Genomic DNA, 18,237 nt, shown 5'->3' with positions numbered 1-18,237 from the left:
TTGTCTCCACCCTCCATCTTGTCTCCACCTTCCATCTTGTCTCCAACCTCCATCCTCCATCCTATCTCCACCCTCCATCTTGTCTCCACCCTCCATCTTGTATCTGCCCTTCATCTTATGCCCACCCTCCATCTTGTGCCCACCCTCCATTTTGTCTCTACCCTCCATCTTGTCTCCACCTTCTATCTTGTCTCCATCCTCCACTTGTCTCCACCTTCCATCTTGTCTCCAACCTGCATCCTCCATCTTGTCTCCACCTCCATCTTGTCTTCTACCTCTATCTTCCATCTTGTCTCCACCCTCCATCTTATCTCCACCCTCCAGCTTGTCTCCACCCTCCATCCTGTCTCCACCCTCCATCTTGTACCCACACTCCATCTTGTCTCCACCCTCCATTTTGTCTCCACACTTCAGCTCACTGGGATGGAGAGATTCTATTCCACCACAACATCATGGGAGTCCCTGGATGGTGCAAATGATTAACATGCTTGGCTGCTAACCAAACGGTTGTCTGTTTGAGTCTCCCTAGAGATACCTTGGAAGAAAGGCCTAGTCATCTACTTGTGAAAAATCAGCCACTGACAACCCTGTGGAGCACAGTTGTACTCTGATGCACTTGGGGTCACCAGGAGTCAAAATTGACTCCATGGCAACTAGTGCAGTTTGGTTTTTTGCATTTCTGTATTCCATCTCAATTTCTTTGCACATCCTTTAAACTCAAGGAAAAAAATAATTGACCTATGATTACATACAATGAAAGTGTTTATTCCATTTGATAAAATACCCAAGATATTGAGACAATATCATATTGCCTGATTTTTCTTCTCACCCAGTTATTTAGATCATGCATAAGTATAGCTGTCCAACTCTGTGGAGTGCAAAGACAGACATACAAGTTGAAAAATTAAGATTTAATCATAGGTCAAAACTTTCTAAATGATCTTTTGTACTTAGTGGCTGTTTTGGTATCACAAGGATATTTCCTGAATATTATATGGTATTTCCCTGCAAGTCATTTGAGAACTCATTGCATCAAGGATATTACTCAATCATCAGTACATTAAATTGTCTTTATGATAAGATCACAAAATCCAAAAAGAATCCATTTTCCTGGGACCTGAGCCTTTTGCAATGATGAAAAAATTAAAACTCTTCTTTAAGTTTATGAATTTCTTGGAAGCCAGGAAAGACTGTACTAGCTAGTTTACATCTGGGGCCCTGGTGGCACAGTGGTGAAGAGCTCAGCTGCTAACCAAAAGGTCAGCAATTCCAATCCACCAGCTGCTCCTTGGAAACCCTATGGGGCAGTTCTGCTCTGTCCTATAGGGTCACTATGAGTTGGAATCGACTCGATGGCAATGGATTTGGGTTTTGGTTGTAGTTCAGATCTATGCTCAATATATTTGTGCATGGGGGAAAAGTGTAAAACATTAATTTCAGATAATTAAAGCAAATTCAGTATGTAAAATACTCCTGAATGGATTCTCCCAAGGAGCTTCTGGGTGATCTTCAACCTCATAACTTTCCGTTAGCAGTTGAGAATGTTAGCTGTTAGCACCACTCAGGGGCTCCTTGGCCAACAGAGGAGATGGATAAATACAGTTAAATTAAAAAATAAAGACACACTGAAATCCTCATACACAGCGGGCCAAAACAGTAAAACCAAACCCACTGCTGTCGAGTCGATTCCAGGTCATAGCGACCCAACAGGACAGAGTAGATCTGCCCCACAGAGTTCCCAGGGAGTGGCTGGTGGATTTGAACTGCCCGCCTTTTGGTTAGCAGCTGAATGCTTAACCACTGTGCCAGCGGGGCTCCACACAGCGGGTGGGAATGTAAAGTGCTGCAGCCACGTCAGAACATAACCTGGTGGTCCCTGAAACAATTAAGGATAGAGTTGCCATATAACCCAGCCATCGCACACCCCGGTCCCTGAGTGGGTTTGAACTGCCAACCTTTCGGTTAACTGCCAAACACAACCATTGTGTCACCAGGGCTCCTCCCTGGTATATACCCAAAAGAAATGAAAACACATAAAAACCCAGTGCCGTCGAGTCGTTTCCGACTCATAGTGACCCTATAGGACAGAGTAGAACTGCCCCATATCCACACAAAAATAAAGTCTGACAATGAACTAAAGTAATGGAATAAAGTGTTGCTTACTCACCACACTTTATCCACTCTTGGGAATCTCTCTTCAAGGGAAGAGGGTCTCTGGGTAGCCTAAAGAGTTAAGCACTGAACTAATAACCAAAACGTTGGTGGTTTGAACCCACCCAGCAGCACCACAGAAGAAAGGCCTGGCAATCTGCTTCTGTAAATTTCACAGCTAAGAAAACTCTATGGAGCAGCTCTATTCTGTACACATGTAGTTGCCATGAGTCAAGGGTCGACTCGACATCAGTGCTGTTGGTTTGGGATTATTTCTTCAAAGAAATATCTTAATTGTACAAAGGCCTGCTGAAAGCAAACACAATTTCGAGTGCTTGGGAAAACTGTGCCCTCTTTCGTATGTTGTTTTAAGTTTCCAAAATAAATAAATTGCTGCGACGACAGACATTTTTTTAAAATTCCTAGGGGCATTTATTTTAACGGAGCCAAAACAGCACGCTTCTTGAATGCATTTGCGCATTTGGATTTAGATCATGTTTATCATTTACTTTTCAACGATCCCAAAGACTATACCATTATTCAAGCATATCCCACTGAATATAAATAATTTAATGGTCTCATGGTTAATACTTGCCAGCAGAGGCAATTTTTTCTTCTAATGTGTAAAACACAGTAGGTTCTCATGTTTAGCACAAAGATGCCTGAAGCTGTTTATTTTTCACTTTTGCGATATTATTGACATGACGAAAGAACATAAACTCAGCATTTAACAGGAAATTAATATCATTTTAGTGTAATGTGATAATGATCTCTAGGCTCCACCGTTTTGGCTTTTATGGATAATTTGGAGTGGATTTTCAATAGGATATAAATCCTCAACTGACTTCTATTTAAAACCCAACGATATTATAACGCATGTGTGATAGTACAATTTTTTGAAATAGGACAAGAGAAAGACAAAGTCATTGAAAAAAAAAAAAACTAAATTACCAATACACGTTGTCGTGGAGTCGACTCTAACTCATGGCGCCCCCGTGAGGGTCAGAGTAGAACTGTGATCTGTAGGGTTTTCAACGGCTGATTTTTCATTCATGATGAGAGTAACACTAATTTAAACCACAGTGCAATGGCGCCCCCCTGTGTGTCAGAATACACAGTGGCTGCTGCCATGGACTCGAGGATACCAACGATCATGAAGATGGTGCAGGACCAGGAAATGTTTCGTTCTGTTGAACACGGGGTCGCCATGAGTCAGAGCCAACTCAACAGCAGCTAACAACAAACCTCCCTGAGCCTCTGCCCCTTACCCTACAGGATTATGGCACTGCACATGTCTTAGAAATAAACCCACACTTCACCGAGGAATCCATGCCGTGCCTTGTACCTAATTAGCACATAACGTTAGACGAATCAACATGAACTTAACTGACCTATAAGCCTTGGGTGTTTTGAAAGAAAAATGGACGGCTGTTTTTGCACATGATTTCGGAGTTACTGTTTAGTTACATGGAGCCCTGGTGGCGCAGTGGTTAAGAGCTCGGCTGCTAACCAAAAGGTCGGCAGTTGGAATTAATTGGTCGCTCCTTGGAAACCCTCTGGGGCAGTTCTACTCTGTCCTATCTGGTTGCTATGAGTTGGAATCAACTTTTTTGGTATCTAGTTATGTATACCCTTTACTGAGAAACCATACAGATTTTTTTTTTTTTTCCTGTTCCATACATCATTTGCTGAAGTGCCCTTTAGAATGGAATAGGACACGGAGCTTGAGGGAAGAAAACGCTGTGGAAAATAAATGATCTTCTCTCTTTGTGTTGGGCTCTGAAGGCCTCACCTTATAAATGACCTCGGAGAGCCTGGTAACGTCACTCCAGCCGTGGAAGACAGCTGAACTCCTGTGTAACGGGAGCCCCCGTGAATCAGGGGAGAACATCAAAGCCGTGACCACAGCAGCTGGTGATAGTAGCTCTGCAGCCAAGTCCACTCTCTGAGGACACCAAGGTCACAGAGTTTGCACAGACGAGGTACGGCAAAGGTATGCATACGGTATCCATTGTTCTTGCTTCGCTTGGCCAGAAAGCAAATTACCCAGTGCACGTAAAACATGCCTCTAGAATTCGTACGGTGCTGCGCTGCTTTAGGAACAGTGCAAACTGCGACCGCGCGCAGCAGCTAACCAAAAAGGTAGAGGTTCCTGCCCACCCAGAGGTACCTCAGAAGAAAGGCCTGGCAACCTACTTCAGAAAAATCAGCCATCGAAAACCCTGTGGAGCACAGTTCTACTCTGACACACATGGGGCCGACTCGACGACATCTGGTTTTTGGAGTCCCTGGGTGGTGCAAATGGAGTCCTGGTGGCACAGTGGTTAAGAGCTCGGCTGCTGACAGAGAGAGGAGTTCTGCTCTGTCCTACAGGGTTGCTATGAGCTGAAATCAACTCAACAGCAATGAGTGAACAGGTGGTGCAAATAGTTAAGCACTCGACTGCTAACAAGTGATGGAGTAAAACTGCCCCAAAGGGTTTCCTTGGCTATCATCTTTATAGGAGTAGATCTCCAAGTCTTTCTCCAGTGGAGGCACTGGGTGGGTTCCAACCACCAACTTTTTGGTTAGCAATGGAGCGCTTAACTGTTGCACACCAGGACTTCCTAAAACCAGGTTGAGGCATTGGAAATTGAAAGATGAGCAAGATTTGGGGCATGGTCTTAGAAGACTAGCAATCTAGATAAGACAACCCATGTGTAAACAAATAATTATAGCAAAATGCAACTAGCCTTAAAACAGAGGTGTGTGCTGGAGACAAACCAGATGATGAAAGAGATTCTCTTATGCCCTACAATACTCTGCAAGCTAAGAGTCTGAGAGATTTATCCCATCACCAACGTACCCCAGTGGTCTATAAAACTGAGACAAATTGTATTCTCTTTCTGCAGGTGTCATGGATGGAATTTTGTCCCCAAAAAATATGTGTGTTAACTTGGCTAGGCCATGATTCCCAGTATTGTGTGATTGCCTACCATTTTGTCATCTGATGCGATTATCCTAGGTGTGGTAAATCCTAACCTCTATGATGTTAATGAAGCAGGATTAGAGATACTTAATTTAATGAGGCAAGACTCAATCTACAAGATTAGGCTGTATCTTGAGTCAATCTCTTTTGAGACATAAAAGACAGAAGCAAGCAGGAAGACATGCGGACCTCATACCACCAAGAAACAAAAGCCAGGAGTATAGCACCTCCTTTGGACTTGGGGGTCCCTGCACTGGGAAACTCCTAAACCAGAGGAAGATTGAAGACAAAGATCATCCCCCAGAGCTGACAGAGAGAGAAAGCCTTCCCCTGACACTGGCACCCTGAATTAGGACTTGTAGGCTCCTAAACTGTGAGAGAATAAACTTGTTTGTTAAAGCCACCCACTTGTGGTATTTCTGTTCCAGCAACACGAGATGGCTAAGACAGCAGGTAACTCTGACAGAGAGAGAAGGAGGAGAACAAGGAAGCCCAAGCAGCTTAAAGCCCAGCTCACAGAGGGTACTCTGGGATCTCACTGGCCCCGGAGCTTACAGTGCAATGTCATCTGTCTTAGTTAGCTAGTGTTGCTGTAAGAGAAATACCACAAGGGGGTGGCTTTAACAAACAGGACTTTATTTTCTCACAGTTCAGGAGGCTGGAAGTCTGAATTCAGGGCACCGCCTCTGGGGGAAGGCTCTCTCTCTGACAGCTCTGGGGAAAGGTCCTTGTGTCTTTTCAGGTTCTGTTCTTTGATTCCTTGGTGATCTCCATGTGGCAGCTCCAGTGCTTGCTTGCTTCTCTGTGCCTTATCTGCAGTTTTTACATTTCAAAAGTGATTGGTTTAAAACACACCCTACACTGATATAACGTCATTGACATAACAGTGTTGGCGAGAAAGGATTTTCATCAAACCCTTCTGCAACAAAGAGGTTTTCGTTGTGACTTATCAGAAAACAGAATGGGAAACTGGCTGCAAACACTCAGGCTATTAACAGACCAAAATCCAATGAATTACAATCTGTAAGTGCTTTTTATACAGTTCTAACAGAAGCTGATTTATTGTGCATAAATTACTTACAGGCTATGATTGGTTAAAGTAAAGACAGAGAACTAAGACCATGATTGGGTGACCTTTTCCTATTTTTCTTTTCTAAAAACTTAGTCTCTTGGCTCAGGGGTCCTGGATCTGTCATATGATGGTTGTTTTTTGTTATGTGAGCTACGTATGATATTGGGTAGATCTCTAACGTGCTTCCGGTGATGAATTGTTGTTTAGTTTTTGGTACGCACGTCCACTGTCCATTGAACCTGTTAGAGCACTCTGTCTGTCCCACATCTTTGATGTAGTTTGCTATTGTTTTAAGCTCCTTAGATTCTAACAAGTCAGCCTTTTGCGGTTACGGCCTGCTGTGATTAGGTTAACCTTTTATCAGTTGCTCTGCTTCAGCCCACTGTTGCAGCCACTGTGTCAATCCATCCCCTTGAGAGTGTTCCTCTTTTTTGCTGACCCCCTACTTTACCAAGCATGATGTCCTTCTCCAGGGACTGGTCTCTCCTGATAACATGTCCTCTGAACCTTAGATCCATGAAAAAAAAAATCATTAAAGCTTTTCATGCCCCTGGCTCCAGGTATCAGTGGATGTCCAGTGGCTGAATTCCCTGCCAAGACTGGTTGTGAGGGTCTGGCTTTGCCAAAACTATTTAGATTAGAAGGTCATTTTGGAATGCCGTTTGCAATGATATGACTTAGTCCCTGATCGAATAGCCCAAATGTGGTTTTCAGTCCCCTTCCCTGTCAACGACAAGGCTGACTTGGCCTGTCACAGAGAGAGCAATGGCTGGTGCGTGACCATCATTTCAGACAAGGGGCTCCAGCCGGTCTTTGGAAGGAGTCCTTGGGAATCAATGACTACTCACAGACCCCCACGCCAAGGTCCCTTAACCTGGCCAGAACCATCACAACACCCACTTTGCGATTCCCCAAACTCATGTCACTCTCCAGAACAATGCTCTAACGATCGTTCCCCCCCAGAAAGAACCGTTAGCTTTGTAGCTAGACCGAACAGTAATATTTTGCATGCTGCAGGGAGTATTTTTTACATGATTAGTATGGAAATAGCAAGCCCTGGTGGCACAGCGGTTCAGCACTCAGCTGCTAACCTAAAGGTCAGAGGTTCAAATGCACCAGTAGCTCCAAGGGAGAAAGACCTGGCAATCTGCTCCTGATCTGTCTAGGAAACCTCATGGGGTGGTCCTACTCTGTCATGTGGAGTCACCATGAGTCAGAGTCTACTCGATGGGACCTAACTACAATAACAGCGGCGTGAAAATACTCACCTGTGATAACATTCTTTTAAATTTATTTTTCTTGGTGGCAGGGTATTTTCTTGCTGATACAAACCCATCAATGAGCCCTGATTACTTATCCTTTTTGCATACTAATTTCTGCTGCTTTGGTATTGTGTATTGTTGTCATGTGCCTTGCGTGACGTAGTCAACTCCAACTCGTGACGACCCCATGTAACAGGGTAGAACTTCCCTGTAGGGTTTCCTAGGCTGTAATCCTTACAGAAGCAGATTTCCACATCTTTTTCCCATGGAGTGGCTGGTGGTTTGGAACCACCAACCTTTCGGTGAACAGCCAAGTGTTTAACCCCTGTGCCATCAAGGCTCCTTGTTAAACACTTAGCCCACTGCCGTTGATTCTGACTCATATCGACCCTATAGGACAGAGTAGAACTGCCCCATAGGGTTTCCAAGAATTCAAACTGATGGATTTAGCAGCCAAGCTCTTAACCACTGCACCACCAGGAATGTATAATACTGAATCTCAACTATTTGGTTCACTGTCATTAACCTAATTCCATTTGGGGAAACTGGCAGTTCAGGGGTAGAATTCTTGCCTCCCATGTGGGGAATCCAGGTTCAATTCTCAGCCAGTGCACCGCACACACAGCCATCACCCATCTGTCCATGGAGGCTTGCATGTTGCTGTGATGCTGAACAGGTTTCAGCTAAGACTAGGAAGAAAGGCTTGGTGATCTACTTCCAAAAATCAGCCAGTGAAAACCCTATGGATCACAATGGTCTGATCCACAACTGGTCACGGGGGTGCTGTAGGACCGGGCAGCGTTTCCTCCCGTTGTGCACGGGGTCGGCACGAGTCGGGGCTGACTCAACGGCAGCGAACAACAATTCCATTTAGATTGTGAAGTACATGGAAACAACAAATTATGGGACTTTCTAATCCTCCTGATGAAAACTATTAATAACGCTGAGCAAAATATAAAAAGATTACTTTTTTTTTTTAAATGCCTCAACACATTGGCAAGAATGTAAGGAATATTTAGGTCCCAAAGTCTAAGTGACGGTGAGAAGTCAGAAAGCCTTGATGGGCATTGTAGAATCTAGACAAAGTGGGCTGGAGTTTTCACAGGCCCATGAAATGAGAGGAATTTACATATATCTGGAACCCTGTAGGGCTACACCCTCCGATGAAGCCGAATTTGAAGTATATCAGCACACCTCTGGGAATCCTAAAAGCAAAATTGCTAGCTCACACGAGTTTGCTATGAGATTCATCCACCCCACACAAATCTGCAGCCATACAGGGCTACCCATTCATCATGTTGCCATCCAGTCGATTTCAACTCATAGCTACGCTGTAGGACAGAGTAGAACTGCCCCACAGGGTTTCCAAGGCTGTAAATCTGTACAGGAGCAGGCTGCCACATCTTTCTTCCGTGGAGAGGGACATTTCGGTTAACAGCCGAACACTTAACCAGGGAGGACTCCTGTATACACTTAAAATAAAGATGAATGTAAGAGATCTCAGAGAGAAGAACTCCCAGCTGACCTATATTTATGAGAAATATTAAATGTTTGCTGGTTTAAGCCCCTGACATTTGGGGTGACTTGTTACACAGCAAAAGCTAACTCTTACCATGGTTTCGGTGTTGTTATTAGATACCATACAGTCAATTCCGACTCATAGCAATCCCATGTGACTGAGTAAAACTGCCCCATACGGTTTCCTAGGCTGGAATCTTTATGGAAGCAGGTTATCAGGCCTTTCTTCTGCAGAGCTGCTGGGTGGGTTCAAACTGTTACCCAATTGGGGTCTGTGCTCTGAAGCAGTCGAACCAATGAAATGTATTCCAAGTCAGAAAGAGAGAGAGAGTTTATTAGGAGGTGACACCAACGAGAGCCCCCAACAGCAACACAGACTGTCCTTTATGAAGTCCCCCAAAAGCGATTTTTACATCAGAGCTTATATATTATTTTGGCAAGGGTTACCTAATGTTTTCAAGCATGTAGCCCACAGATGGTTGCATACGTCACAAAACAACTACAAGAAACTCTTTATTGAACTAAAAATGTAAATGTCGGACTCTGGACTCTAATCTGTATGTTTGTAACAGGCTGAAAAAAAACTCACATAAGACTCTCTCGGCTAATGGAACTGGCCTGCCAGGTCCACTCTGACCAAGATAAAGAGCAAGAAAGAAAGTTGCAGACCAAAAGCACCAGGCAGCCTTCCTAGCTGCTGTCCTTGTCCTGCAGGCTGAAGGCCATTTCTCAAGAGAACAAAGAAGAGGAGAGAGATGAAGGCCACAGGAGCCGAGAGGGCTCCACACCCCTTTGGAAAGAGACTAGTGCAGCTGGTGCAGTAAAAAATGCTCACAGATTACTTAGAGTATCATTATGGCGTTAGTTATGTCAAGCTCTCAATCACCCATTTGGAAGAGGGGAAAACATGTTGCAAGGTATTAGGGTCACAAAACCACCAACCTTTCAGTTAGCAGCCGAGTGCTTAACCACTATACCACCATGGCTCCCTACCATGGTGTAAAGAAGGGAATTAGACCATGGTAATTGCAACCAAGATTCTTTTGCTACTCAGTAACTCTATCTGGTTCTCCTCCCAGTCACATAGTGAGATTCTATGCCCTTGCTGTCTCAGAGTTCTCTAGGGAAACAGGCCTAGTAAATAGAAGATGAAAGGTAGATAGAGAAAGACAAATAGATAGACATACGTAGACAAATACAGAGAGAAATTAAAAAAAAATCAAAACCAAACCCCTTGACATCAAGTTGATTCTGGCTCATAGCGACCCTATAGGACACAGTAGAACTGCCCCATAGGGTTTCCAAGACTAAAACTTTATGGAAGCAGACTGCCACATCTTTCTCCCAAGGAGCGGCTGGTAGTGGGTTAGAACCACCCACCTTTCAGTTAACAGCAGAGCGCTTTAACCAGTGTGCCACCAGGGCTCCTGTGGGAGGTTCTAATGAACAGACATTTATTTTCTCACTGTTCAGGAGGCTAGAAGTCCGAATACAGGGTGCCGGATCTAGGGGAAGGCTTTCTCTCTCTGTTGGCCCTGGGGGAAGGTCCTTGTGTCTTTCAGCTTCTGTCCCTCAGTTCCTTGGCTATCCCCATGTGGCGTCTGTCTTCCCTAGTCTCTGCCTGCTTGCTTCTGTGTCTAATCTGCTCCATTCAGATGTCAAAGGGATTGGTCTAAAACACACCCTACGCTGATAAGGTCTTATTAACCTAACAAAGAAAGTCCCAGTCCGAATGCAATTACATCACACCAAAAAACCAAAACCCTATAGAACAGAGTTCCTAAGGAGTGCCTGGTGGATTCAAACTGCCAACCTTTTGGTTAGTAGCCGTAGCTCTTAACCACTAGGCCACCAGAGTTTCCACATGTATACCCATAAAAAAACCCACTGCCGTCAAGTCAATTTCGACTCATAGCAACCCTACAGGACAGAGTAGAACTACCCAGCAGCTGGCGGAGTCAAACTGCTGACTTTTTGGTTAGCAGGCTAACTAATGCTTAAAACCACTGGGCCACCAGTGTCCCTCATCACATGTATAAACCAAACCAAACCCAGTGCCATCGAGTCAATTCCGACTCATAGCGACCCTATAGGACAGAGTAGAACTGCCCCATAGAGTTTCCAAGGAGTGCCTGGTGGATTCAAACTGCCGACCCTTTGGTTAGCAGCCATAGCACTTAACCACTACGCCACCAGGGTTTCCGTCACATGTATAGAGGTCAGGATTTACACACATGTTGGGGGTGGCGGGCACAATTCAATCCCTAACAGTGCGAGAGAGCATTTGGGGCTATTTTAAGCCCACTGAGGTCTGTGGCTGTTTGTTACTGCAACATAGCCTAGCTCAAGCTGTCTCAGAAAAGCTTAAAAATACCAGTTCCCTCTGAACAGGTAACCTTAAACCATGCTTTACACAAGTTTGTGACTCAAAATCGCATTCCTTTGGAGTCTGAAAAACTCCAAGCCAATAATTCAGCTTAAAACACTTTGGGACCAGTCGCATCTTCAGTCTTTGGGCAGAAGCAAAATTACATAACCTAGCAAGAAGGGCTCTCCTTATCCCCAAACCCCAAATATTTCCAACAGATGAAGTCCCCAAAATATCAGCTTGCAGCCAAAAAGTAGCAGCAAAATTACATCTGCAAAGAATGCCGCCATCGGAGTTTTCAGGCATAGAGTATGTATATTTTAGATATGGCTCAAATGTTCAAGCACTCAACTACTAGCCAGAAGGTCAGCGGTTTGAACCTACCCAGAGATGCCTTTTAAGAAAGCCCTGGCAATCTGCTTTCAAAAGGTCACAGCTGTAAAAATCCTATGGAGCAGTCTTACTCTGCACACATTCGGTCACCTGAGTCGGGGTCACCATGAGGCAAGGTCAACTTGATGGCAACTAATAACAACAGCATATGTTTAAAGAAATAAACCAAAAACCAGTTGCCATTGAACTACATTCCAACTCAGGGTAACCCCACGTGTTCCAGAGTAGAGCTGCCCCATAGGATTTTCTTGGCTGTAATCTTTACAAAAGCAGGTCTCCAGGCCTTTCTTCCTCAGTGCCTCTGTGTGGGTTAAAACCACCAACGTTTCGGTTGGTAGACTGGTACAAACTATGTATGTCATCCAAGGGGCCTTTCAAGAAATAAAAGAAGGGATAAACCTACACAAATAAGATACCGTAAGAAATGACTACAGAAACTAGAAAAACAACCCAAAAAAAGTCTAAAAAATGAAATATGTAATACCTGCAAATGGTTAAAATGCTTAGCTCTTAACCAAAAGGATGGAGGTACAAGTCCTCCCAGACACACCTCAAGAAGAAAGACCTGGCAATCTACTTCTAAAACATCAGCCATTGATAACTCCATGGACTACAGTCCTAATATGACACCCATGGGGGTCACCATAAGTGAGGGTCGGCTTGACAGTGGCTGGTTTTTAGGAGTCCCTGGATGGTGCAAGCTATGAGTCAGAATCGACTCGACGGCAATGGGTTTTTTGGTTGGTGCAAGGAGCCCTGGTGGGACAGTGGTTAAGAGCTTGGCTGCTAACCAAAAAAAAAGGTCAGCAGTTTGAATCCACCAGCCACTCCAGGGAAACCCTATGGGGCAGTTCTACTCTGTCCTATAGGGTCACTATGAGTTGGTTGGAAACAAGTCAACAGCAATGGGTTTGGTTTTGCTTTTGAGTAGTGCAAACAGTTAACATTCTGGGCTGCTAACTGAAAGGTTGGGGGTTTGGGTCCACCAAGAGGAGCCTCAGAAGAAAGGCCTGGAGATCTACTTCTGAAAAATCCGCCACTGAAAGCCCTATGGAGCCTAGTTCTACTCTGCTGGCTCCCGGTGGGGAGACAAAGTAGCTATTCCTAAGAGTGGCTCTTCACTAACAACCTTTTCAGCCAACAAACAGGCGAGGCTCTTCAGCAGATCCTCTCTTCACTAGCAATGTCAGATGGTGCAAATCAGCAGCTGCGTGGGTTCCTCTCCCCCGGCACTTGAATAAATCAATGGCAGAGGGGCTGTTGATGCCATTGTTCCTGAACAGCCCTCTAGGCTGAGAGACTCACAAATTAAACAGAGCTGGTAACACTGCCTTCCAAGTCTCGATGAGCTAATGCTTCATTCTAACCGGCAGCAAAACTCCCACTGCCAACCACGGGCCCCAGGTGGATACCAGGAGAGGCTTCAGAATCAGCCACTTGTGTGTCCAAAATGACAAGTCAGAGATCAAAACAGCAGACCCCTTGGAATTCAGGAGAGCACTCCTGGTCAGCATGCAGGCTGTGGGGATTCCTTGACAATTCACGGTGAAACCCTGGTAGGGATGAATTTACATGGCCGACCAGCTTTTATAATACAGGTTTCTAAACAAGCAAGGAGCCCTGGTAGCGCAGTGGTTAAGAGTTCGGCTGCTAACCAAAAGGTCGGCAGTTCGAGTCCACCAACTGCTCCTTGGAAACACTGTGGGGCAATTTTACTCTGTCCTATAGGGTCCCTATGAGTCAGTATCAACTGGGCAATGGGTTTGGTTTCGTAAACAGGCATGGGTGCTGCGCCTCTCGAGGCATGCTTGCACCCCAATCCCCCACCCCATCATTCACAGCAGTCCCATTACCCTTTTAGCCTCATTTAAACAACAGAGTTTTACACGTCCTCTCTGTCCTGAAAACTGCTTGAAATCGTCTTTGTCATCCTGATGATCCGACTTATGTTCTCTCAGGAAAAAAAAAAAAAAAGTGGGGCGGGGGCTAGAGGAAATTTTAAAAGAAGGGAAGTCACTTTACATAGATTTATCCAACAATGAAAATTCCCAGGCGAACTGAAGCACACGGTATTCTCTTTCTGCAGGTAACTCTGACAGAGAGAGAAGGAGCAGTACAAGGAAGCCCAGGCCGTTTAGAACCCAGCTCACAGACAGTGGGGCCCTGGTGGCTCAGTGGTTAAGAGTTTAGCTGCTAACCAAAAGGTGGGCAGTTGGAATCCATCAGCCGCTCCTTGAAACCCTATGAGGCCATTCTACTCTGTCTTACATGGTCACTATGAGTCAGAATCCACTCCATGGCAATGGGTTTTTAAAACAGGCAAAAAGGATACTCTGCGATCCCACTGTCCCCAGAGCTTACAGCACAATGTCATCTCTCTTAGTCTCTTGGTGCTGCTGTAACAGACATGGGTGGTTTTAAGTAACATATTTATTTTCTCAGTTAGGAGACTAGAAGTCCGAATTCAGGGCACCAGCTCCAGAGGAAGGCTTTCTCTCTCTATCGGCTCTGGGGGAAGGTCCCTGTCTCTTTTGACCTTCTGCTCCTCGGCCGCCATTATGTGGCATCCATCTTCCCCCATCTCTGCTTGCCTGTTGGATCTGCTCTTTTGTATTTCAAAAGAGATTGACCTAAGATACGCCCTACACTAATACTACCTCATTAACATAACAAAGAAAACCCATTCCCAAATGATATTATAACCAGAGACATAGAGGTTATGATTTACAATACATATTTTGGAACACACAATTCAATCCATAAGAGCCACTCTTAGCAATAGCTCCTTTCTCCCCCCACATAGTCTTGTCAATTGCCTCATATGCATGTGAAACCTAGACAGAGAATAAGGAAGACCAGAGAAGAACTGACACATTCAAATTGTGGTGTTGGTGAAGAATATTGAACATACCATGGACACCAGAAGGATGAACAAATTAATCTCAGAAGAAATACAACCAGAGTGCTCCTTGGAAGCAAGGATGGTGAGACTTCGTCTTGCTTACTTTGGACAAGTCACTGGGAAAGACCAATGGCTAGAAAAGGACATCATGCTTGGTAGAGTAGAGGGTCATCAGAAAGAAGGAAGACCGTCTATGAGACGGATCGACATGGCAGCTACAGCAATGGATTCAAACACACCAATAATCATGAACATGACGCAGGACCAGACAACGTTTCATTCTGAGATGGAGAGCTATGTGAAGAAGGAGTTTACTTGGAAGTGCTCCCCAGAGAAACCCCTGTAGGGAAGTAGGGAAAACAAGGTTGAGCAGAAGGCAAAGCAGACCCACAATGGGGTTGCAACTGGGTCTTAGCCCATCCTACAGAGGAAGCTCAGGGGCTGGGACGGTCCTTCAGAATTGTCCCACACTGACACAAGGAGACCCAACCTGTGTATCCCTACATCAGCCAGCCCTCATCAGCAGAGGCAAATACTTGGGTGAGGCACTGCCCTGTGATCCAGCTCAATGCCCGGTGGCCCTAGACACGTGGTCACTTGATGTCCCTCGGCCATTCAATCCATCTCTTAGGAGGAGCAATAAGATTTTTTTCAAACGGTATCTGCTGCAGACGACAAGACGTTTATCAAAAATCCTTCCGTTGTCGCTCTTAGTTGCCGCCGAATGGGTCATCGACTCACGGCAACCTCACGTACGACAGAACAAAACGTTGCCTGGTCCTGCATCATTCTCACAACCAGCCACCAGCCTTAATGACTACTAACGATGAAAGTTTGTTCTGGTTAGTTGCTACAGTGTCAGCACGACTCACGGAGACCCCACGCACAACAGAACGAAACGTTGCCCTGTCCTGACGCCATCTCCACGATCATTGGTAAGCTCGAGTGCCTGGTTGCAGCCACTGTGAATTTTGAGCGCCTTCCAACCTCAGGGCCTCAATCTTCCAACAATCCGTGGGACAATCGACTGACAAACAGCTGGTGGTAGAATGCTTTAGGTTATCTGTTTCTGTTTTTTTTTTTTTTTTCTCCAAAACCGTTGAGACTAATAATTTGTGTTAAGTGCTACTTCTTGTTAACTGTGGCTCAAGCAAGAACATAGAAAGTCATTCGCTTCTGTAACTGGAAAAAAATGCTTTACACTGAAACAGGGTTGAAGGGCTTGTGATGAAAGCTACAATTCAGAGCTAACAGCCCCAGCTGCCCGGCTTCCTCATACCTGGGGTGAGGCCCCCAGAGCCCCAGGTGAATCTGCTGATAACTCTCCTGGGGAAAAGCCTTGCACAGTCTGTGCCTTCATGCCTTTACAGGCTGCTCACGCACTTGTTCCTGGTTGCTTTGCTGTGCTTTGCCAGCCGGCCTCCTGCCTGGGCTCCCTTTCCTCCTCTGTACCCTCGGGGAACCACTGCCTGGTGTGCGTGTTTGTGCTTTCGTCTGAGCTAAGAAAGCCACACTCACACACGTATGCCACACACACATACAGACACACCACACACATTACACACACTCGCATACAACAGACACTCATGCAACTGAGTTAAATATCTACCCAATATCATATGTAGCTGATATAACAAATAAAAAAAAAACATTATATGATAGACCTTGGATCCCTGTGTCAAGACACTACACTCTTAGAAAAAAGGGTCACTCGATCATGATCTTACTTCTCTGTCTTGTCTTTAACCAATCATAGTCTGTAAGTAATTTACTCACAATGAGTCAGCATCTAGCACAATAGTATAAAAAACACTTACAAATTGTAATTCATTGGATTTTGGTCTGTTAATAGCCTGAGTGTTTGCAGCCAGTTTCCTATTCTGTTTTGTGATATGTCACAACGAAAATGTCTTTGTCACAGAACGCTTTGGTGAAAGTCCTTTCTCTACAACACTCTCGCTGCTGGGAACACCGATTTCACTTGTGAGACTTGCTTTCATTCTGTGAGTTCGGTGCTTCACCGATTCATACATTGTGTGTTGTGTGCTTCACTAAAACCTCCAAAATAATTTACTTTACAGATGACTTATTTAGCAGTTCAGACTTTTTGACAATGCAAATAGCAACTTTCTCTGCTCCCCAAAGGTATCTTTGATGACTAAAATAGGCTTTTCAGCTCGTAGATGAACTTAAGAAAACTCAGGCGTCTCTCTGAAGAAACAAGGACAGCCTATGGAGCATAGTTCTACTCTGACACACAGGGAGTCACCATGAAACACAGCTGACTCAATGGCAACTATTTTTTTGTTTGTTTATTCCTATAAATATAAGTGTGATACTCTTGCGGAAACACTGGTGGTCTAGTGGTTAAGATCTATGGCTGCTAACCAAAAGGTCTGAAGTTTGAATCAGGTGCTCCTTGGAAACGCTATGGGGCAGTTCTACTCTGTCCTAAGTGTCGCTTTGAGTCGCAATCAACTCCAGGGACAGTTTGGTTTTTTGGTGACCAGGACTCAAACACAATAGGGAGCCACTGAACCCCTCGGTCCGGAGCTGGAGCGCTCTGGGTTCCCGCACGGAATCCTTCTCCTGAGCACCGAGCGTCCCGGAAACCGGAAGCGGAAGTGTGCACCCGTGGTCTGTGTCTGTCCTGCTCCGGTGTGAGGTCGGTGTGGCCGCAGCTGCTTCGTGGAGGCCACGGAGGTGGGACCTGTGTGTGTCGGTGCGTGGACAGGTGAGGTGGTGGGAGCCGCGCACACCTGTGCTGCCCAGGGGGCGGGGAGACATGCAGGGTCCTGGGCCTCCCGGGCGCCGGGCTCGCTCCCTTTGTGTGTCGGTGCGTGGACAGGTGAGGTGGTGGGAGCCGCGCACACCTGTGGTGCTCAGGGAGCGGGGAGACATGCAGGGTCGGGCGCCGGGGTCGCTCCCTGCGGCAGCAGATAATCCAGTGTCATCCATTTCTTGATGGAAAGTCAGAGAATGACTGAAGCCGAGGAAGCAAAGTAGGGGTGCAGGTGGGGAGTAGGAGGCCGCTTGGAGGGGCAACAGCAGTAGGGCGTTTAGAGCCGTGCTGACGACTCTGGGCTCCTTGAAGGCCAGGGCACAGCTACTGACAGACATTGAGCACTTCCTTGTTGCAAACAGATCTTGGAAATCACAGCCACTGAAGGATGTCAGACACGATCTTGTTATGAAAAAGTCAGGGAAGACTGAGGAGGCCCAGATGTGGAGATGGGTTGTGGGTCAGGAAGGTAGTTCAGGGATGTAGTTTAAATGTCCGTGGTTCACAGGGCTTCTGTCTTACTCATTTAGTGCTGCTATAACAGAAATACCACAAGTGAATGGCTTTAACACAGAGACATTTATTCTTTCACAGCCTGGATGGTTCCCCAGGGCATCTGTCGATAGGGCGCCCCGCCCTTGGTTACAGGTTATGTATCAATAAATGCTGCTCATAGTGGAATGTCAATGTGGATAACCCGGGGATCCTATGAAAATGTGGTATTCGATTGAGCAATTCTGGGTTGGGGCTTGAGATTCTACGTACTGAACAAGCGCCTAGTTTATGCTGGAAATACCAAATCTAGAAATAAGGATGTGATT

At 45.5% G+C, this 18,237-nt stretch overlaps 1 protein-coding gene across 7 annotated transcripts in view; it reads right to left on the bottom strand.

The window, feature by feature from the left end:
- LOC111747943 (protein kinase cAMP-dependent X-linked catalytic subunit) overlaps positions 1–18,237 on the bottom strand; it is a 131,497-nt gene that overhangs the window by 91,778 nt on the left and 21,482 nt on the right. Inside the window, exon 4 of one of the 7 annotated variants that reach the window (XM_064277929.1) lies at positions 17,351–17,951. The exons of the other annotated variants lie outside the window; for them this stretch is intronic. The gene's annotated coding sequence lies outside the window, so the exon portion shown is untranslated. Of the gene's footprint in view, positions 1–17,350; positions 17,952–18,237 lie in introns of those variants that run through there. 7 annotated transcript variants of the gene reach the window in all.

The sequence above is a fragment of the Loxodonta africana genome, chromosome X (assembly GCF_030014295.1).
Source record: "Loxodonta africana isolate mLoxAfr1 chromosome X, mLoxAfr1.hap2, whole genome shotgun sequence".
Classification (NCBI taxonomy): Eukaryota; Metazoa; Chordata; class Mammalia; order Proboscidea; family Elephantidae; genus Loxodonta; species Loxodonta africana.
Note: the sequence above shows the minus strand (reverse complement) of the source record. Positions and strands in the feature narration are given on the sequence as shown.